The sequence below is a fragment of the Erinaceus europaeus genome, chromosome 10 (assembly GCF_950295315.1).
Source record: "Erinaceus europaeus chromosome 10, mEriEur2.1, whole genome shotgun sequence".
In the NCBI taxonomy this organism is placed as follows: Eukaryota; Metazoa; Chordata; class Mammalia; order Eulipotyphla; family Erinaceidae; genus Erinaceus; species Erinaceus europaeus.
Genome location: NC_080171.1, coordinates 85,929,663 through 85,952,435, shown reverse-complemented (window position 1 = coordinate 85,952,435; position 22,773 = coordinate 85,929,663). Strand labels below are relative to the sequence as shown.

General features: G+C 38.7%; 1 protein-coding gene across 4 annotated transcripts in view; it reads left to right on the top strand.

Moving 5' to 3' along the window:
• ASTN2 (astrotactin 2) overlaps positions 1-22,773 on the top strand; it is a 1,286,255-nt gene that overhangs the window by 1,002,281 nt on the left and 261,201 nt on the right. The gene's annotated exons all lie outside the window — the stretch shown is intronic.

Sequence of the window (22,773 nt, the reverse complement as noted above, 5' to 3'; positions counted from 1 at the left end):
GGAATCCAAGTCCAGAAAGCTGTATTCTTTGCATCATGGTTTCTTATAGACTGCAATTAATTGATTGTCCAGGACTGAGGACTCGTTTGAAAACGTAACTGGAGACAGAACTTATGCCAACATCACACTTGTAATTGCTGGCAGGATGCAGATCTTACAAGGGTCCTTACTCTCAGAGGGATAAAGCTATCAGGGGAAGGGATGGGATATGGAGTTCTGACGGCGGGAATTGTGTGGAGTTGTACCCCTCTTATCCTATGGTTTTGTCAATGTTTCCTTTTTATAAGTAAACAGTAAAAAAAAAAAAAAAAAAAAAAAAAAAAACGTGTTGTTGGGCTGAGAGTTATTTTGCTTACTGGCTCTTGACTGGATACTGATCACACTTACTTATTATATGAACCTTTTGTGATGGCTTGTTTCACCCTAGCCAGGAAAAGAGAGTGGGGAAGCAATACAAAAGTGACATTTCTTTAACAATAACTTTTAAAAAATTATTTCACTAAGGACTTAATGGCTAGCAGCGCAATTCTTGACACCTGGGTACAATTTTTTATCTCCTTATGACAGGTGTTTGCAAACTACTCTCACTCCCAACTTAGATCCACTTCCACCATCATGAATCCAAAACCAATACACTTTCCACCACCCCTGTTCCACTTCTTTCCTTTCTTGCCCTAAGTCCTTTGTTTTGGTGCAGTACACCAAACCCAGTCCAAGCTTCACTTTATGTTTTCTCATTCTGCCTTTTATTAAGTTTCACATGTGACATCATCCAGTATTGCCCTTCTCACTTAAAATAATTCCTTCAAACTGTCCAAGATGAGGTGAAGATGGTGAATTCATCATTCTTAACACCTGAGTAGTATTCCATTGTGTATATATACCATGACTTTATCAGCCACTCATTTGTTGCTGGACACCTAGGTAGTTTCTAGGTTTTGACTATCACAAAATATGCTTCTGTGAACATAGATTTACACAGATCTCTTTGGATGAATGTATTTGGTTTCTTAGAATATATCCTCAAGAGAGGAATTGCCAGGCCATAGGGTAGGTCCATTTCTAGTGTTCTGAGAAATATCTAGACTGTTTTCCACAGGAGCTAAGCAAATTTACACTCTGATTAGCAGTGCAGAAAGATTCCTTTTCCCCCACAACCTCACCAACATGTGTTCTAATGTATGACACTCTCACAAGACTGAAGTGTAATCTCATTGTTGTCTTTATTTGCATTTCTTTGATAATCAGTAACTTTGAACATTTTTCCTGTCGTCCTTTTTTAATTACAAATGTTATTGTAGTCTAAATTTAAGAGATGTATTTATCATTTATTTTGCTTTTACTTCGCAAAATTGGCTACTGGTTATGAATATTGGGTGATTTTTTTTTTTTGTAGACTTTGCAGAAGGGACAGAGAAAGATGAGTCAACCTGGAAGAGGAAAGGGTGTAAGTTGTATATCCAAATAAAGACCAAAACAAATGTGTGTAATCCAAAAACAATGTAGACTCTATCTGAGAAGTAATATATGCACAAATGAACTTATATGATTTCTAGAGGATCCCTATTTTCAAGTCTTCACATGTATCCTTGAAAATAAATCTGCATGTGCTCAAGGAGACATGTAAGAATTGTACCTACAGGGGAGTCGGCGGTAGCGCAGCGGGTTAAGCTTATGTGGTGCAAAGCACAAGGACCGGCTTAAGGATCCCGGTTTGAGCCCCCGGCTCCCCACCTACAGAGGCGTCTCTTCACAGGCTGTGAAGCAGGTCTGCAGGTGTCTGTCTTTCTCTCCCCCCTCTGTCTTCCCCTCCTCTCTCCATTTCTCTCTGTCTTATCTAACAACGACGACATCAATAACAACAACAACTACAACAACAATGAAAAACAAGGGCAACAAAAAGGGAAAATAAATACTAAAAAAAAAATTTTTAAAAAGAGAATTGTACCTACAGTTCCCAAACACTATACCGTCATGCAACATATGGGCTCTATTTGTTAATCATTAGCTTCCATACCACCTTTAAAAAATATTTCTTTCTAAAGCAAGGACCGGCATAAGGATACCGATTCGAGCCCCCGACTCCCCACCTGCAGGGGAGTTGCTTCACAAGTGGTGAAGCAGGTCTGCAGGTGTCTGTCTTTCTCTCCCCTCTCTGTCTTCCCCTCCTCTCTCCATTTCTCTCTGTCCTATCCAACAACAACGACATCAGTAACCACAACAATTTTAAACAATAAGGGCAACAAAAGGGAAAATAAATAAATATTAAAAATTTTCTATTAAAAATTTTCTTTCTCCTTTCCTTCTGATATATCTCCCTTATCATCATTCCTATTCTGTCCAGTCCTCTTCTCTTTCTCTTTTTTTTTTCTGAGTTCAGTTTGTTCTTCATGTATTTCGATTATTAGTTCTTTATCTGATGTGTAACATATGAATAGCTCTCATTATGTGGGGGTGTCTTTTTTTTTAAATAATGATTCCTTTTGTTTTGCAGAAGCTCTTCAGTTTGATGCCCATTGATTTTTGTTTGTTTAATTGGTGTGTGTGTGTGTGTGTGTGTGTGTATGTGTTTCTCATCTTGGACTTAATTCTTTGAACATTTTCAAAGTAGGTTCTCAAATGGGACTTACTGTTAAAAGCATCAAAACATGCAAGTATCTTTGGCCATTTTAGACAACCCCTTCCTCTTTCTTAATTCTATTTATAAATCACATCTCTCCCTCCACCTGTCTTCCATTAGTCTCCCTTTTACTGAAAGTTCATAAGCCTTACTCTAACTATTATGTGTCTCTGTGCAGTTAACATCTACTACATGATGAGTTTTGTTTTTTTTAAGATTTTTATTTATTCATGAGAAATGACAGGAGAGAGAGAAAAACACCAAACATCACTCTGGTAGATGAGCTGCCAGGAACTGAACTCAGGACATCAAGCTTAAGAGTCCAAAGCCTTATCCACTGCATCACCTCCCGGACTACCTACATGATGAGTTTTTAATACATGTTTGAATTTAATTTAAATTTATAGATTAAAAAGAATTTTAAGTGAATCAATTTTATCTACTACCTTGATTTAGCCATTAATTATATTTACATAATGTAAGCATTTACAAAGTTCCCTTTTAATTTGTTTTTTCTCTAATTTTATTAGTGACTTAATATTAATTTACAAAATTATGGGATAATAGGGGTATAATTCTGTACCATTCCCACCACCAGAGTTCTGTATCCCCATTCCTCCATTGGAAGCTTCAGTAGTTCTCCCAAGCTTGCAGATATAGGTTGACCATCATTTCTATAAAGATCTGTCCATATTTATATATCTCCCCCCCACACCTTTTTCCTATGGCCCTTCCTTTGTTCCCTTCAAAGTCACACCCACACCTATTATTACTTTCAAATTCCCTTCCTTTTTTCCTCTTCTCTCTCTGGGTCCCAATGGAATTGGAGTTCATAGCCCTCTAGTCATCTTCCCCTGTCATTTTCTCCCACTCTGGGAGAATGGTCCAAAATTCTTGGGGTACAGAAGGTGGGAGTTCTGGCTTCTGTAACTGCTTCTCTGCTGGACATGGGCATTGGCAGGTTGATCCACACCCTCAGACTGTTTCCATTTTTCCCAGTGGTTTAGGGCTGTAGAGAGGTAAGGTTCCAGGATATATTTGGTGAGGTTGTCTGCCCATGGAAGTCAGTATGATGGTAACTGCAACTTGGTGGCTGGAAGGCAATAAAATATAAATCAGGACAAAATAATTAATGACCAAGAACAAAAAAGTAGGAATAGAGCTGATGAGAATAGGAATCTTAGTGTAGAAATGAGAAAGTATTTTAGGTATGTTATATGACTACAAGTTAATAGGAGTATACATAAACATCATTCCCACCACCAAAAGACTGTGTCCCATGCCACCCACCACCCACCCCCACCCCAGAGAAGCTGAGCATCCACCCTCACCCTCCACCCAGAGAATTTTACTTTGGTGCCCTACTCCAGACTCAGTCAGATCCTGCTTTGAATTTCCCTTTCTGTTCTTTCTCAACTTCTTTTTATGAGTGGTATCATCCCATACTCATCTTTGTCTTTCTGACTTAGCTCACTTAGCATAATTCCTTCTAGCTCCATCCAAGATGGGTCACAGAAGGTAGGTTCATTGTTCTTAATAGCTGTGTAGTATTCCATTGTGTATACATACATACCACAGCTTTCTCAGACATTCATTTGTTGTCGGGGACCTGGGTTGCTTCCAGGTTTTAACTATTATGAATTGTGTTGCTATGAACATAGGTGTACAAATACCTTTTTGGTTGGGTGTTATGGAGTCTTTAGGGTATATCCGTAGGAGAGGAATTACTGGGTCATATTGTCATATGGGAGGTCTATGTCTAGCATTGTGAGAGTTCTCCAGACTGTTCTCCACAGGGGTTAGACCAAATACATTTCCACCAGCACTGTACAAGCATTCTTTGTCCCCACAGCCTCTCCAGCATTTGTTGCTGTTGTCCTTTTTGATGTATGCCATTCTCACAGGGGTGAGGTGGTATTTCAATGTTGTCTTTATTTGAATTTATCTGACAATCAGTAACCCGGTGCAGTTTTTCATGTATTTGTTAGCCTTTTGGATCTCTTAGCCTTAGTTCCTAATCCTAATTGCATAAGAACATTTTGCTGTAGCCTACCAAATAATATATAATAGTTTCAAAATCAGAATATTACAGCTAGCAATAAGTTCATTCAACGTAGTTTAATATTTATCTACAAATCATTTTTTCCTGTTGGAATATTTCTCATGATTAATGTAAAACAAAATAAGCAGCAGCAGCAGCAACAACAAAACCCCTTTATGTTAGAACTACTACTAAAAAGAATTATTTTTTTCTCTGTGCTTGTGGCAGCACTTTAATATATGATTAGATGTGTTATTTGTTTGAATGTAATTTGTAGAGATTATTTTTGTATTTATATTTACTTTCTAAAGTTATAATTTTTGTCATTACCAGGGTTTTGCTGTTCTGAGGGGACTTTTGAGAGAGAGAGAGAGAGAGAGAGAGAAACAGAGAGGGGAGAAAAGCACCACATCACTGAACTTGAACCTGGATCATATACAGGACAAAGAGCATTATCCAGATAAGCCATTTACCAGTAAGTACGTAAAACTTTTATGGAACTTCAAAACTAAAGCTTATACAATGAGATATACTAAAAGAAAAAAAAAGTGGCTTTTGTCCTTTCCTTGTTCATCCTGTAGGTAAATATTTTCATTAGTTTTGGTTAATGTTTTCAGTGATTCTTAGTGGAAAAAAATCCTATCTATATAATACATATTATTTTATCATAGTGTATGTATGTAACATAGTAGGGAGAGTAAATATGTAATAGAAATATAAATCTCTATTTTTCTTTTTTTAATTTATTTTTTTAATATTTATTTTCCCTTTTGTTGCCCTTGTTGTTTTTTATTATTGTTGTAGTCATTATTGTTGTTATTGATGTCGTTGTTGTTGGGTAGGACAGAGAGAAATGGAGAGAGGAGGGGAAGGGGGGGAAGATAGATACTTGCAGACCTGCTTCATCACCTATGAAGTGACTCCCCTGCAAAGTCTGCAAGTGGGAACCAGGGGCTGGAGCCAGGATCCTTACATGATCCTTGCGCTTATCGCCACTTGCGCTTAACCTGCTATGCTACCGCCTGACTCCCAATAAATCTCTATTTTTCTATTTAATGGAAATCAAAAATCATTTATTTGTTGCAGATGAGGTCTACACTACTCTGGACTTTTCTTATACTTAATATATATGTGTGTGTGTGTGTGTGTATGGGGGGAGAAATCATAGCACTGAAACTTCTTTCAGTGTAATGGAGGACCTATCCAATGCTTGGTTATGTGCATGTGCACGGCAAAGCAACACACTGTTCAAGTGAGCTACTTTACTGGTCCAAAACATATTTATGATTATTCATGACAATTTCCCTAACTTCTTCCTAAGTATATTGACCTCTATCTATTTTCCTTACTTTCATTTTCCTAGTGACTGCCCATATATTGTTATGTTAATAGTTTTATTGATGATCACTGTGCTACAATGAGCAGAATTAATAGAAATTTTACACCAATTTTGAAAATTCTTGACCACTCATACCTGAATCTACAGAAATCTAACAGATCTGAAACACTTAAAAATAGTGAGGAAGTGCTTAGAATTTAGAAGGGTGGGCCAGGAGGTAACTCATCAGGCAAGTATGCATGTCTGACCATGCATAAGGTGATGGGTTCAAGCCTCTACTCCCCTGGAAGCAGTATAGCACCATGGAGCACCATATGTGGTGGAGTGGTACTTAATGCCTTGGAGTTTCTGTCAAAAAAAAAAAAAAAAGGAATGAAGAAGTTGACTCAAGAGCAGTAGAATTGTACATGTGTGAGTTCAGGAGCCATTATCAACAGCAAGAGTGATAACAAACAAACAAAGTGGAAGTCTAGTTATCCCAACCACTGACTTCACCTCTCTGATCCTCTCTTCCCTCAACTTTAAAAGGTGATAATGAAAGATGTGTTTCTTTGTTGTTAGAACTTGTACAGAACAAGTAAGCTGATGCATACAGAGCAAATAGCAGAACATCTGGTCTGCAATATTGTAGCTATTATTATTTTTTCTGATTCCCTCAATGTAAAACTGGGAGTACCTCATGGATTTTAACACTTCTTTTTAATTTACTTCTATTTTAATTTTTCATGAGTGAACTCATAAGTCCCTGTTCTGTCCTTAACAGCAGTCACACAGAAGAGGGGAGCCATGGGAGAAATACATCACCTTGAAAATGTTCTAAACATATTAACTGTCAATGTATTGAAAGATAGCTGTTTTTTTTTAATTGTTGTTGTAGTTATTATTGTTGTTGTTAGTGATGTTGTCATTGTTATATAGGACAGAAAGAAATGGAGAGAGGAGGGGAAGACAAAGAGGGGGAGAGAAAGAGACACCTGCAGACCTGCTTCAGTGCTTGTGCAGCGACTCCCCTGCAGATGGGGAGCCAGGGGCTTGAACCGGGATCCTTGCACCAATTCTTGCTCTTCACGGCGTGTGCGCTTAACCCACTATGGTACCACCCAACTTCAGATAGATAGCTTTTTAATGTGACTATCAGTCACCCAGCTTCACCCAAGGGAAGTGGTCAGCAAGTGACACTTTTTTCCTCATGGCTGTTCAAACAGCATACTACACTCCAAATTCACACTTTCCTGTTATTTGAATCTGACAGCCTCTTTCCTACTGACCCCTGAGAGGCCTGTTGTGCCTTCTTGGCCTACTCTGCTCTACTCTTTCAATGCTATACTCAAGTGATATGATGCAAGAATATCCACTTATAATAGGCCACCGATAAGCATCTCCATGAGCGCTATCCCACAAACCATGTCTAGACATAATTTCTTCTAGATATTTCCCTTTTGTTCCCTAAACAAAGAGAGAGAGAGAGAGAGAAATACTGGAAGGAATTGAGGCACTGATCTTAGAATCTTTTCTTCGAGGGGGTGAACTTTGAGTAGAATATTTTTTTAAAAAGGAATGGAAACTCAAAGAGGAAAAGGCAGGCAACCTGTTAATTATTATTCAAAAGATGTTACTATGATTCCATTCTGACTCTCCTGGGCAGACGACCTTACCAATGTGTACTGAAGTCTCACCTCTCCAGAACCCTACCCTACAAGGTAAGGTAGAAACTTTCTGGGGGTAAGGACTGACCTGCCATCCTCCATGTTCAACAGAGAAGCAATTACAGAAGCCAGAACTTCCACCTTCCGCACCCCAAAAAGAATTTTGGTCCATACTCAAAGAATAGGGAAGTTTCCAATGGAGGGGATTAGAGATGGAGCTCTAGTAGTAGGGACTTTATGGAGTTATACCCCTGTTATCTTACGGTCTTGTAAATCATTATTAAACCATGACTATAAAATAAAATAAATTAACTTAATTTAAAAACAATGGTAGAAAAAAGAAGTTTTGGAATGAGCCCCTGGCTGCCTGAATGGACTGCAGCTATAGTTGGCTATCTCTCAGATCCTCTCTTGTCTCATCTGTTGGAAAATACAGTATTGGTAGTTCACAGCACTTTTGTGAGGATTCAGTGAAGTCCCCAATGTCCTGTGCTTGGTAAAAAATAGGGGGAAAGAGGGTGCCTGCTGATGGTGCAGCTGGTTAAGTGCACACATTACAATGTGCAAGGACCTGAGTTCTAGCCCCTGGTCCTCACCTGCAGGGTGACAGTTGTGCAAGTGGTGAAACAGGGCTTCTGGTCTCTCTCTCTCTCTCTCTGTCTCTCTCTTTCTCTCTCTCTCTCTCTCTTCCAGGGTTATCACTAGGGCTTGATGCCTATGCTACCAATCCACTGCTTGTTGTAACTTAAAACTAAAAGGTACATAATGGATTCAGCTGAGAGATGGTTTGGAGTAGGTTTAAACAACTCAAGGCTTTATTTGGATAATACAGGGTGAAAGGCAAATATCTAGATACTGCAAAATAAGCAATTATCAACAGGAGTTCATAATATACTAGGTCCATAAAGTTCATGAGTAGTTATCAAAAGTTTAGTCCTATTAGATAATCAATTATCAACTAAGGTATAGGTTACTCATGGCTGAAGAGGAATCTTAAGATTTTACCGGCTAGCAGAACATGTGTTCAGTTCCCAGGAACTGCAGCCATGATGGACACCTCGAGCGCCTCGGCCAAGATCCCTCTGATCAGGAGAAGAAGCAGCAGCAAGAGAGCGGACTTCTGGTTGGCTGTGCTTTTGAGACTATTCAGTCCACCCACAATGCTTTGTACATTTGCACAGACCAGATCCACCTACAGTTCACTGTGCGTGATCACTGCATATTCTGTTGCCAAGGCTGACGCAGCTGAGCACTGTGCCAGACTTCCTATCTGGTATACTGCATCACAGTGGCTTTTTTTTTTTTTTAATTATACAGAGAGAAGTTGAGAAGGAAGGGGAAGTTAGGGGTCATCTGCTTGTGAGGTGACCCCCCCGTAGGTGGGGAGCTAGGGGCTCAAACCAAGATCCTTGCAGGTGCCATGGCCCAGCACCCTCTCTTTCCCTATTACCCCCTTCCCTCTCAACTTATGGCTGTCTCTATCAAATAAAGATAGTAAAAAAAATTTTAAAAATAGGATAAAAGTTTAATTTCCTTCTGACCCTCCCTTTTTTTTTCCAAGTTCTTACCTCACTATAAAATTTATACAAAAAATGTTTATCTGGAATCTGAAAAGACCTAGAATTGCCAAGAAAAAACAGAACTGGAGGCTTCACATTCCCAGATCTCAAATTGTATTATAAGGCCATTGTAATCAAAACTGCTTGATACTGGAACATGAATAGACATGCTGACCAGTGGAATATAATTGACAGCCCAGAAGTAAGCTCCCACACCTATGGAGATCTAACCTTTGACAAAGGTGTCCAGACTATTAAATGGGGGAAGGGAAGTCTCTTCAACAAACGGTGTTGGAAAAAATGGGTTGAAACATGCAGAAAAATGAAAATTAATCACTATATTTCACCAAACACAAAAGTAAATTCCAAGTGGATCAAGGACTTGGATGTTAGACCAGAACTATCAGATACTTAGAGGGAAATATTGGTAGAACTCTTTTCCATGTAATTTTTAAAGACATCTTCAATGAAATGAATCTAATTACAAAGAAGACTAAGGCCAGTATAAACCCATGGGACTACATCAAATTAAAAAGCTTCTGCACAGCAATTGAAACCAATACCCAAAGAGACCCCTCACAGAATGGGAAAAGATCTTTACATGCCATACATCAGACAATAGCTTAATATCCAAAATATGTAAGAGCTTGCCAAACTCAAGAACAAGAAAACAAATGACCCCATCCAAAAATGGAGGGAGGACATGGACAGAATATTCACTACAGAAGACATCCAAAAGGCTGAGAAATACATGAAAAAATGTTCCAAGTCTTTGATTGTCAGAGAAATGTAAATAAAGACAACAATGAGATACCACCAACAAATGCTGGAGAGGTTGTGGGGTCAAAGGAACTGTTTTTCACTGCTGGTGGGAATGTAAATGGGACTAACCTCTGTGGAGAGCAGTATGAAGATCTCTCAGAAAGCTAGAAATGGATCTACCCTATGACAGTACAATTCCTCTCCTGGGGATATATCCTAAGGAACCCAACACACCCACCCCAAAAAATTTGTGTATACCTATGTTCATAGCAGCACAATTTGTAATAGCCAAAGCCTGGATGCAACCCAGGTGTCCAACAACAGATGAGTGGCTGAGCAAGTTGTGGTCTGTATACACAATGGAATACTACTCAGCTATTAAAAATGGTGACTTCATTGTTTCAGCCCATCTTGTATGGAGCTTGAAGAAATCATGTTAAATGAAGTAAGTGAGAAACAGAAGGATGAATATGGGATGATCTCAGTCTCAGGTAGAAGTTGAAAAGCAAGATTAGAAAACACAAGTAGAACCTGAACTGGAGTTGGTGTATTGCACCAAAGTAAGAGACTCTGGGGTGGGTGGAGGGGAGAATACTTGTCCTAAAAGGATGACAGAGCACCTAGTGGGGTGCTCTGTCATCCTTTGTTGAAAACTGAGAAATGTTATACATGTGAAACTATTATATTTACTGTTGAATATAAACCATTAATCCCCCAGTAAAGAAATTTTAAAAAATTATACAAAAATATTTAGGGTCTGGGCAGTGCCATACGCAAGAAGTATGCATGTTACCAAGCACAAGGACCCACATTCCAGCCTCTGTCCCCAAATGCAAGTGGGTGAAGCATTACAAGTGATGTAGCTATCTCTCTTTCTATCTCACTCTTCATCTTCTCTTTCTTCTCAATTTCTCTTGATCTCTATACCAAAGAAATAAATATTTTTAACTAGAGGAAAGAGAGAGAGAGAGACACCAAGTATCTGTTCCTGTACCTATACTGGAAAACAAACCCAAGATCTTGCAAAGAATAGTCTTCTTTCTACCCTCTGACCCATTTCCCTCATATTTCATTCCACCACATCTTCCAACAACAAGAGGGAATCCAGAGATTAGCTCACCTGGTAGGGTGATTGCATTGCCTTGTGTGCAGCCCAGATTCAAGTCTCAGCACCACGTGGAAAGTACTTTGGTAACAGAGAAGTTTCACTGCTGTGATGTCTCTCCTTTATTCTGTCTGTCAGAATGAAAAAAAAAAGTGACCCAGAGAAGAAGTGATATTGTACATGTCTGAAGCCCCCGTTGCAACAAAACCCAAATAGACTATGCTTTTATAACCATGCCAGTAACAGTAGGAACTGAAATTTCTTATGTGGCATGGGCATATCTAATTTTACATTATAACAACTATTTTGTATTATTGATGACATTAGTCTTATTTTATACATAAGAGACAATTTCCAAGTGAGGAAGCAGCTTGTCTGTGGTGATTACTAGACCCTGACTAGCTCCTAAGTCATTGTTTGTGTGAGTTAGAAAACTATGCAGTTTTACTTGGATTTAAACTCTATAGACATATGAATAGAGTTGAGGCTGGATTCAACTTTTACTCACCCCTTTCCTTATCACCACTGTGTACACAACTTATGATACATAGACGTTGTAGTCAAATTGCATCAGTGGTAAGCAAACTGAAATTCAAACACAGAGCTATCTGCCATCCAATTTGTATTCTTTCTACTGCTAACTAGGACGTTATTTCTTCCTTGTTTCTTTTAATATTCAGCTCCAACAGTTATTTCTTTCTCTGGTCTCTTTTTGGCTCTTCCTCTGTAACTGGCAAACTTAATCAAATTTCTGTACTTGATTACCAACTGGATTGAAGCAAATCAGTGTTCATAATTTCATGCCCTCTCTCCCAGTTTCTACTTATAAACTTAGCATGGAATTAGAGTTTCTAAGCAAAGAACTTGTCCTATTTACATTAGACTTCCTTGTAGCATATCTAAGCTGCCATCCCAAGCATCTAGCAAGCAGCTTTGCATACAATAATTCTTTGATGGACTTTTTCCAAGAGCAGTCATCTGAAACAGACACTAGAGGGCAGCAGAAGATCATTTATGACCTTATTTTCTATCTGCAGTTGCAAGTCACAGCCTACCTTGTCTCAAAAGGCAGAAACTAATGCCTTTCAATACTAATTGCTCCTTAATGGTGTGTGTGTGTGTGTGTGTGTGTGTGTGTGTGTGTGTGTGAAGCAGAACTGCAGCTGTCTATAATTCTTCCTCTATTCCCCCTTCCCCTCTCAATTTCTCTGTCTTATTAAAAAAAAGGGGGGGGGGAGGAGTCGGGTTAAGTGAAGGTGGTGCAAAGCACAAAGACCGGCTAGAGGATCCCGGTTCAAGCCCTGGCTCTCCACCTGCAGGGGAGTCGCTTCAGGAGTGGTGAAGCAGGTCTGCAAGTGTCTATCTATCTTCCTCTCCTCCTCTCTGTATCCCCCTCCTCTCCCAATTTATCTCTGTCCTATCTAACAACGAAGACATCAATAACAACAACAATAATAACCACAACAATAAAACAAGAAGGACAAAAACAAAGGGAAAATGAATAAATAAATATTAATTTTTTTAAAAAAAAGAAAAAGTGGCCATAGGGACTAGTGGATTTGTGTGTCAGCACTGATCCTCATTGATAACCCTGGTGACAATTAAATAAAGAAGAAACTATTGAATATACTCCCTACAAATTAATGATATGAAAAAAATTGGGGGAGAATTAGTGTTTTACATTCGACAGTAAATACAATAATATGTACATACATAACGTTTTGGTTCTCAGTTTTTCATATAACAATACAGCCCTCACTAGTTCCTCTGTTATCCCTTTCTAGGACCAGTACTCTCCTCTCCACCCACCCCAGAGTCTTTTACTTTGGTGCAATACACCAACTCCATATTATGAAGTCTTCCATATTTTTTACAAATATACATCAATCCTAGCAGAAATTCTTTAAAAGCATTCTAATGTGCAAGGAAACATACACCAGCCATGCATCTCTCTTCTTTCCTCATGAAAAATACTACTTCCTTTGAGATTAAACTGCATTCCCTTGAAGCCAGTGCCCTTTTATAGGTGATGTCATTCTGAGCCTTAGCTCCTTATTTGCCACAGGAAGCAATGATTTCTATTTTGAAGAACATAGTGACTTCCTTGTGAGATCATAGGTGTAAATTAGCAAACATTGTGTCTCTTATTTGAAGCTCAGAGCAGTTCAAAGGAAAAGTGAGGAAACTGAGGCTGGAAAGATGGAGTGGTTCACTCAGGATAAAAAAAAAAAATCAAACTCAGAAGCTTTGAATTTAAGCATTCAATTCTAACTGTTGTTTCACTAGGTAGAAATCAAATGGCTTAAGAGGAGATTCTTGACAGTGTGTTTGAAGCACCAAACAGTAACATGAAAGATTTATAGAATCAGAGAGGAACAGGGACTGGGAAATGTAGAGGTGGAGGTCAAGGACTGAAACAGGTAACTCCTGCAGGTGCTCTAGACACCCTAGAATCTGTACATTTTTAGTTGGCATGCTTCTTGGTGATCTTTTAAATAATCCCATATTTAGGTACTAACTTTGTCAACATTTTATAGATGAGAAAATAGGACTCTCAGGGGATGAATGACTTGACTAATTTCCCTCAGGTGAAAATGGAAGCTCTAGAATTCATATCTAAGTAAGTCACTGTGCTAACCTATTTTCAGTTGGATTTATGTTTTTTGTATTTACAGAATCTGTAAATTGAATGAAGTCAGCATATCAGTAACCCAGAATTTGACAGTTTTATAAATGTGTCTTTTTAAGTCTCCAATATTATATCTCCTTCCATTCCTCAAATATGCATATGACTCACACACTCAGATATGTGCATCTTATTTGTTGACTCTCAGGAATGTCCCGAGTTCTTAGATTTGGTATTTTTTATTTTTTATTATTTATTATTTATTATTTATTTATTTATTTTTGCCTCCAGGGTTATCACTGAGGTTTGGTGATAGCACAATGAATCCACTGCTCCTAGAGGCTATTTTTCCCATTTTGTTGCCCTTGTTGTTGTTGTTATTATTGTTACAGCTGTTGTTGTTGTTGGATAGGACAGAAAGAAATCAAGAGAGGAGGGGAGAGAGATAGTGGAGGAGAGAAATACACCTGCAGACCTGCTTCACTACTCGTGAAGCGACCCCACCCCCTGCAGGTAGGGAACTGGGGGCTCAAACCGGGATCCTTATTCTATCCTTGTACTTAATTCCACCTGCGCTTAACCTGCTGCACTACCACCCAGCCCCCAGATTTGGTATTAATACACTTTATGGGCTGGTCAAAATTAGCCTGACCCCTGAACAGGAGGGAGGCTTGAGCACTGCCTAGAGGATCTCCTAATAGTTTGACATACTTAACTTTGTGTCTGTACCTCATGTAAGGATGAGGAGTGCAGTTTCCAAATAAGAAACCAGTCTGGGCATAACAGAATTGTCCCACAATAGAATGGGAAGCCCTTGTGTAATGAGTTCTGTAATGCTGGAAATGTACAGATGGAAAGTGAAAGATAATTTGGTGGTGAATGAAAAAAAATTGATGGAAATTTTGATCAACTGACCTTTAAAATGTCTTACTTTGGGGCTGGGGAGCTAGCATAAAGGTTATGCAAAACACTTCCTTTCTTTTTAAAAATTTTTTATTTATAAAAAGGAAACATTAACTAAACCACAGGATAAGAGGGGTACAGCTCCACACAATTCCCACCACCAGAACTCTGTATCCCATTCCCTACCCTGATAGCTTTCTTATTCTTTAACCCTCTGGGAGTATGGACCCAAGGTCACTGTGGGAAACAGAAGGTGGAAGGTCCAGCTTCTGTAATTGCTTCCCCACTGAACATGGGCGTTGACAAGTCAATCCATACTCCCAACCTGTCTCTCTCTTTTCCTAGTACGGTGGGGCTCTGGGGAAGCGGGGCTCCAGGACACACTGGTGGGGTTCTCTTTCCAAGGAAGTCTGGTCGGCATCATGCTGGCATCTGGGACCTGGTGGTTGAAAAGAGAGTTAACATACAAAGTCAAACAAATGTTGACCAATCACGGACCTAAAGGCCAGAATAGTGCAGATGAAGAGTTGGGGGGGTCCTCCATTTTGTAGATAGCTAGTAGGCATATTTTAGTTATATTCCAAAGGGTCTATGGCTATACTAGTTTTTTTTTTTTTTTTCTTTTTTCCCCTGAGCCTGAAATCGGATACACAGGTGGATCCAAGTTATTGTCTGGGAAGATGGTATCATGGTTGGAAAAAGGACCAGAAAGCTGGATCAGGGAAGAGAGAAACTCCCTAATATGGGAAAGGGGTATAAATATTGTTGACTGTAAACCCCATCGATTTGATGTGATCTGGGGCCCATTATCAGCTTAGGAGCCTGTGTGACCTCTGCATCCCTGTAGATCTGAGCTCACATTCTGTGGTCATGAGTAGGAATATTCCAAGCTGTCCCAATTTCAGGACCCATCTTCCTCAGGTATAGCATAGAGTAAATTGTCCATCCTCCCTTGCAACACACTTTCATGCCTGAGACTGCAAGGTCCCAGATTCATCTCCAGCACCACCATAAGCCAGAGTTGAGTAGTGTTCTGGCATCTCTTTCTCTCAATAAAATCTAATATTTAAAAATGTATTTTACTCATAATGTCTTTTAGCTACAAAGATGCGAGGGAACCTGGGGGTGTAGTTTGTTGGTAGAAGGAAGACGGGTGGTCCAATTTTTTGCAGGAACAATGACTCGTGCAGGAGTAAGAATTTGTTCTGAAAATTTGGGAAGACTAAATACTGATGATAGAAGAAGTAAAAGACTAGATCGTTAGTAACTATGTGGTTTTAGGTAGCTTGTCTGTCTGGGCCGCTATGTATGAGGTTAAGATCTGTGTTTGGGGCTACTGTGTTACATAGGGATAGATTGGACTCGGATAAAAATTAAAGAACTGTGGCTGACAAAATAGTTCACACGGATAGTATATTGCTTTGCCATGTGTACTCCCCATGTTGAAACCTGGCTTGCACTACATCTAAGGAAGGTTTGATGCAGTGGTCTCTTTCACTCTATCTCTGCCTCTCTGACTCTATCTTGAGAAAGAAAAATGGTTAAAGAACTGGAAGGGATTATAGAGGGATACAAAGATGACTGTTCATTTTTTTTTCACATACTCATCAGAGAACCATCTATCCTACATCACACAGTAGACTCTGGCTGGAAATGCCAATTCTTCATTGAAACTGGGAACCCTTGCTCTTGTGGAGGTCACTGTTTAGTTGGAGAGACTGAATAATTTACCTAGCATTTAAATAAATTGAAGGTGGGTTAAGCCTATGGTCATTATCACAGATCTTTGGTGGTGGGTAAAGTGAGGAACTAATACCCCTATAATCTTATAATCTGGTAAATCATTATGGAGTCACTAATTTTAAAAAAAAGTAGGAAAAATTAGTAAGGCAGATTTTCAAAACCAATCCTACCTTCCAATTAAAGAGTTGGTAATAGAGACCTGCCATATATGAAGTGGACAGAGCACTGGACTTGCAAGTATGAGATATTAAATCTGATTTCCTGTGCTACCTGTGCCAAGTGATGCTCTGGTTCTCCTTCTCTCTCTTTGATAAATATTGAAGGAATATGTTAAGTATTATAATGACATAACTGGTTCCACTGATAATATAATGTGGGAAAAATGCATTTTATTAACAGATATAGGTTTCAGGTGTCTATATAAGTTTTTCCCCATTCTCATTTTAGTGTGTTCACTGGGATAATCCTCCTTTATTTTTATGGAGTCCTTCTAGTAATATCCATGGTGCTAATTTGTTGTGTTATAGCTTGAACTCAGAGCTTCATGCACTGTCAGCTTTGTGTTCTAGTGGGTAAGCTTCCTCCCAGCCTTATTTCTCTACTTTTAGATGAAAATGTTAGCAGGCAATGATCAATTTATTCTCATTTTAGTGGAACATATGGCACTATAGATATTTTAGATTGCTAACATACTTTCAAATCAGGAATTAGGATGTCCAGTTTGAGATTTTAATCTGACAAATCAAATTATCTTGTTTTCTTTAAGAGAGCCATTAAGAAGTGGAGACAGGGGCAGATGGGGAAATAGTTAATCTTGTAGAGCCCTGCCTGAAGTTACTGGTATAATTCCTGGTACCACATATGCCAGAGTGATGCTCTGGCTCCACCTTTCTTTTGCCTCATGTGAAACCCTCTTTATTATATATAGTAAATAAAATAAGTAATTTTTTAAAAGATAAAGATAAGCTTAGTGTCTCTTATTTTTCTCAACCTTGTGCTTCTTCCTTTCCATCAGCGTCAAAGCAGGAGGAGGAAACAATAAAGATTAGGATGATCACCCTTGGCTCTGTGTTCTCCTGTTCTAACGTGCGTGCGCACACACACCCACACACACCCACACAAATATTCTTAGCATAATGTTTTATTTAATCCAGTGCTGTAAAACTTACTATTTCAATGTGTACATAAGAAAAAAATATTAGTGAGATATTTTCCATTATTTGCTGTGCTAGATTTTTGAGATCTGGAGCCTATATTGTAAATTATAGGTCCTCTCAATTCAGACTAACTACATTTCATATGATAAATAGTCCAGTGGTTAGTAGTGACCCTTGAGAATGTGTTAGAAAACATTACTCCTACCTCTCCTCTTCCACTACTGCTTACTTCTTCCTTACTTCTTCCTTACTTCGTCCTGGTGTGTGTGTGTGTGTGTGTGTGTGTGTACATTTTTAAACATATAGAAAGACTAAAAAAAAGTTCACAGTGAATAACCATGATCTTTAAAATCTAATTTCAATAATTATTAAGCATTTAACAAACATGTTTTCTCATATCAATTCAATTCAATTCTCTAAACATCTTATATATTTATGATTTTTTACTTTAATATTTACTTACTTAAAAGGTAAGCCAGAAAGTCACTAATAAAACGATTATCTCTTTGAGCATTGTTCTGCAAAAAGCCTCCACAGAAATTTTCCCAAAATTTTAGGGCAAAAATTGCTGAAAGACTCTTTTCTTTTCCATTCTTAGATTCCCCAGTGCCCTTCTTTTCCCTTCCTATGGGTTCACAACAGACACAGCTCTCTTTCTGAGGGAGACACCATGCCTTATTCAGTTCTGTATTTCACTGCAATGTGGTCTGGCAGATTTTTACAGTGGACCCTTTTCCTTTTCCCTTGGGGACTTTTTTTTAGGGAATTTTCAACAATTTTCTTTGTGAACAACTTTTCTGAGTACAATTTTTCTTCCCACCCTGTATCATTTTGTTGTGGGCAGAGGGGGTGGGGTGGGTGATGGAGGATAATGGTTATTAGGGCAGTTGTTGACACATGAGCACAATTTCTTATCTCTTTGTGACAGGTATCTGTACATCACTCACCACCAACTCCAATCTCTCTTCACCATTATGTCCTATGCTGACTCCTTCCACATGCTATTTCTCTAACTACTCACCTCATGGAGAGTCTCACTATGGGAGACCTCTCCCTCATTCTCTGTGTTAGTTCCTCTGAATAGAATTCAAAACAATGCCAGACCAGCTTTTCTCCTGTATGACTCACATGCAACACTCAAGGGTTTTTGTTGTTGTTATTGTTTGTTTGCTTTAATTCTGGAAACCTCTGGAATTTTGGGCTGGCTTCTACTCATCTCCTTCTATTCTGCTTCCACAAACCATGAGAGATTTTTTAGGTGGAGAAAGATTCTTGTCCATCATTGTTGTGATTGCTGAGAAGAACTGAGCAAATTTTCCCAGAGAGACTTTCTTTTTATTGTCTAACCCTAACTCTAGTTTTATTTATTTTATTTTTAAAAATTCTTTATTGGGGGATTCATATTTTACACTTGGCAGTAAATACATTAGTTTGTAAATGCATAACATTTCCCAGTTTTCCACACAACAATACAATCCCCACTAGGTCCTCTGTTCCTGGACCTGAACCCTCCCCCCAGACCCTGCCCCAGAGTCTTACTTTGGTGCAATATTCCAAATAACTTTAATTTTAATTACTAACCCTAAACTTAACACTAACCCTAACATTAATACTAACCCAAACACCAAAGAGGCACTCTTGAGACTTACTGAAGTAGTCTCAAGAGATTAGAAGGTAGTATGCTCTACATGTCCCACCTGGGCTGCTGGGAACTCTAAACTTCAGGTAATAAGTCTCTTCAAAGCAGATCTCCTCTAAATCCTTTCTGTCTACGCTCCAACCTTGTTTTATTTCCCTGTTCTGGATGAGGTTTCTGGAGTTATGCAACTAGTTAGGTTTCATCTCTCTTGTAAATCCTGTATATAGAGGCCTGGCTTTGGGATTTCACTTCCCTTCTGTCTTGATGTCTCAACAGAAATTTCAGTTTTAACATCCCACTTCAATAGTAGCAGCACTTATTAGAAACAACACTGCCAAAACAACATCAATAATAATTAATATTCATTGAGGGATTAACCTTTGCCTGGCACTTTATTTAATTCTCACAAGAACTTTTTGAGGTTTGGACTATTATTTGTAAAGGGCACACTGATGATGCTAGACTTTGTCAGGCTAGGAAGTTCAGATTTCACAAGAGGGAGCACCAGCAGGCCTTGCTGATGGCATTTCAACTGGTTACTTTCCCTTTGTTAAGGAAATTTGTGTGGGACCCTGAGTCAGGCCTTAGAGCAATTGCTTTCCTCCTACAGGAGACAATAACTCCGCCTAAAAAATGATCCCATTTCAGCAATTCCTGGGAGGCCATCGCAGTAATAAAGGCCATTCTTTATGATATAAAAGTCTCACCCTCATTCCTCCACCCTTAATGTTTCTAATTTGAGCCCCTTTAGTCCCTGTGGAGTCTTTAAATGCTTCAAGTGCGAGCCTATTGCCAAAGCAAGCCTGTCTGAGTCGGGAGGCAGCGCCCTGCCCCGTTGCGGAATATTGAACAAACATTTGCGCAGCTTTGGCTCTCCCAGAAGTCCTTAGTCTGATGCCTTTGTTTTGTTTTCTGGATGAGGGCAAGCGGTGCCATCACCTCCTGCTGAAAGGCCCTGGCTGCCCTCCCAACAAGGAGTTGTCATTTCAACTGAGGCTTTTTTTTTTTTTTTTTTTTGGTGGCAACAAAATAATACCCAGCAGGAATTTGGGAGGAGAAAAAAGAGAGTTCAGTTGGCAGCTTCTCAAATGAATAGGTTGTAGTGTCATTGGAACTGAATTGGGCTTAAAACCAGTCATGATCCTATTTTGGAAGCATTGTTCAGAGGGATGGGAAATGTGAACAGAGGATAAGTCTCCTAAAAAAAAAAAAGCTCTTTATCCTTGGCCTGTTAAAGACAGTCTGTTTTAACTGAACTCTTCCCTACCCCTCAATGACAAAGACCCATGTGAAAACCTAGAGTTCAGAAGTGGCAAATTGATCATCTATTCATGTGTTAACCTTTCAATTGAGAGAGCTGATTTTACTCCAGGGAGTAGTTATCACTTGATTAGTTATCAAACTTGAAATTCACAAATCTTGACCTCTTAGACTTATCTCTGCTGTGATAATGATAGCACGGACATCAATTCATGTTTAACAAGTATTTATTTAAAATGTTATTGAAATTCTAGCTTGTTCCAGGAGTATTGTGGTTCTGGTGATAAGCAGAACTGTTAGTGTCTTTGTGCTTGGGGAGCTTACAGTCTGGAAATATTAGCAAGGGATGTACGGAACATGATACAATAAGGACTTTTTTAACATGAGAACTTAATGCACATTGATGCCATCTTCATCGAGTTCATGTTCAAGATATTTTGAGGAATTGATATTTGAAGTAAAACCTGGAGGAATAGGAGTTAGCCAGAAGAAGGCACAAGCTTGGGTAAGATGGGGAAAGAATTTTGTGCAGAGAACACATGCCAAGACAGTGAAAAGACATGGGTGTATGCAAGGAACTTAAAGGTCAATGCAGTGTTAAGTGGGATAACTGGGCGGAAAAGGATGGGAGATCAGATTTGAGAGTCAGTTGGGTTGTCTAGTTTCCTTATTGCCTACAGGATTTGCTTTGTGAAAATAAGACATTAGGCTCAGAGGATGGATCAGAAAGAATTAGCTCTCACAATTATAATTCTACAAATGAGTAAATAGAATGGCTAGTGGTCTTCCCTATTATAACATATCCAGATCATGACTTAGGCATTATATAATCTTTATATAAACAGTGTTCTTGTCAATAAATTTTTCTGGAACATAGAGGTAAATCCATTTTTTAAATTTAGTTCTCAGTCCCCTCCTTTGATTAAGTAGCAGGGTTGGACTAGATATTACCCTACATAACCTCAGTTTGCAAAGCCAACCCTTAATTTTACCTATGAATTCTCTAATGCTATTCCAGAACAATTTTCATCCTGGACAAAAAGTGTCTAAATTGTATTTCTTATCCTGGACAAAAGGTATCTACTCGCTATAGATTTATTGGATAGAAGTAGACCAGGCTTGTTTTGTTGTCAAGTGGCTAGTCATATCTTGAACCCAATGGTTATGAATGTTTGTTTGTTTTATCGAGGGCATTTTTACTTCTAACACAATGTTATATTCCTTCTCCATTAAATTATGTGCATATGGCAAGATGCTATGCAGGGCAGGTCATCTGTGTTGTAAAATATGAGATAAAAGCAGTACTGTAAGTGATGAATTGGTCAACAGAAGACAGGGGCCATGTGCTGAAAGGATCAGTAACTTACCATGTGATCTTGGAAAGTCATTTGCTTTCTTTAGGATACAAATTTTCTTTGTTTAAAATGAAAGGGTTGTACAAGCTCAGCTTTTTCAAAGGTGTGTTTTTCAAAAGTTTTTGAAGACATTGTAGGGAAAACTTTCTCAGAAAAGGGACAAATAGTTTTTTTCCAAGGTGTCTAGATCAGATATTTTCTAATATATGTTATCTTGGTATGTGGAATTCATATCAATTAAGACCCATTAAGCCTGGGGAGAAACTGTTACCATTACTTAAAAAAAAAAGAACTAGCTATACATATAGCAACATAAAACTTGAAACATTTTTTAATCACAGAAACCTATCTTAAGCAGGAAGTGCATCCAGAGGCAAGATTCTGTCATATGAAATTATCTTCACTTTAATATGTAAATGCCTCTTGGGGTTGGATGGTAGCACACCTGGTTGAACACACATGTTACAATGTATAAGGACCTGGGTTCAAGCCCTCAGTCCCCACCTGCAGGGAGAAGCTTTGCAAATGGTGAAACTGTGTTGCAGGTGTCTCTCTGCATCTCTCCCACTCTATCTTCCCCCTTCCCTCTCGATTTCTGGCTGTCTCTATATAATAAATAAATAAAGATTAAAAACACATTTTAAATGCTTTTCCATCTTGCTTCAGTCCTCCTTAGCACCTCATGTTCCTTAGCTCAGTATATATTTTTTATTTCCATTAGAATTTGCATTCAGGTCAGTTCTCCATACATTTGTTAAATGTGGCCCTATTCTCTATCTGATGATATCTATATATTTATTTATTTAATCTAGCTTCAGAAGTACTTAAAGAAGTGAGGGAATTTCCCCCTTGCTCCTTGACAAAAGTCTATAAATAAAAAAATGTGGGGCTGGGGAGACAGCATAATGGTTATGCAAAAGCCTTTCAAGCCTGAGACTCTGAGGTCCCAGGTTCAATCCCCAGCACCGCCATAAGCCAGAACTGAGTAGTGTTCTCTGCTCTTTATCTCAGTATCTTT